This window comes from Lolium perenne, chromosome 3 (genome assembly GCF_019359855.2).
Source record: "Lolium perenne isolate Kyuss_39 chromosome 3, Kyuss_2.0, whole genome shotgun sequence".
NCBI classification, from domain to species: Eukaryota; Viridiplantae; Streptophyta; class Magnoliopsida; order Poales; family Poaceae; genus Lolium; species Lolium perenne.
In genome coordinates this window covers 50,887,497-50,888,278 of record NC_067246.2, presented here as the reverse complement: position 1 = coordinate 50,888,278, position 782 = coordinate 50,887,497, and the positions used below count along the sequence as shown (strand labels likewise).

The following is a 782-nucleotide window of genomic DNA, read 5'->3' as shown; positions in this document are numbered from 1 at the left end:
CTAACATTCTTGCAGAATATATAGCTTTCCAATTAAAAAATAGAGTTTCATTCCGAAAGGCAATGAAAAAAGCCATGGAATTAACTAAAAAAGCCGATATAAAGGGAGTAAAAGTAAAAATAGCGGGTCGTCTCGGAGGAAAAGTAAGTAGAATTATATTCAAAATAAAAGGGTTTTTCGTAAGAAAACGTGGATGAATACTTCCTCTTTTCTCGATTTTCCCTCGGATTTTTTGGCGGCATGGCCAAGCGGTAAGGCAGGGGACTGCAAATCCTTTATCCCCAGTTCAAATCTGGGTGCCGCCTCATCAATAAAATACTTAAGTTTAATAAAATACTTAGTTTTTATAGTACTGATCGAACTCGATAAATTCGTACTCTGCATAAGTTCGGGGAAGATAGTAACTAGGCCTGCTGATACTGGGTTTTGAGAATCCATACCATAGTTCTATCCTCAAACTAGGGTTTGTTTTGGGGGTAGTGGCCAAAATGGTTACCAATAGGGATATTGGTTTGATTTGAGAATTGAAAACGACGAGGCTAAGATCCCAAAAATCTAATTTAATTAACTTCATTTCCTTAATCTCAATCTGAATTCGCGCGGCAAAAATGATGATACTAGGGAAATCGGAATGCCCCCCGAAAGGGGAGGGGCATCGCCGAATCTAACTTCCTGGTTTAGATAGTGTATGAATAGGCCTGACTAAATCCTTGTATGGCTTCCTCTAGTTCTCTATAAAAAGAAATATGACCAAGAGTGGTTCGAATGTATATAGAACGAAT

The 782-nt window shown here is 38.1% G+C and overlaps 1 non-coding gene across 1 annotated transcript; it reads left to right on the top strand.

Annotated features, from left to right (window-relative positions):
• Positions 1–234: 234 nt before the first annotated feature.
• Positions 235–305, top strand: TRNAC-GCA (transfer RNA cysteine (anticodon GCA)). Its single transcript has one exon. It is a non-coding gene; the product is annotated as a tRNA-Cys (tRNA).
• The last annotated feature ends 477 nt before the right edge of the window (positions 306–782 follow it).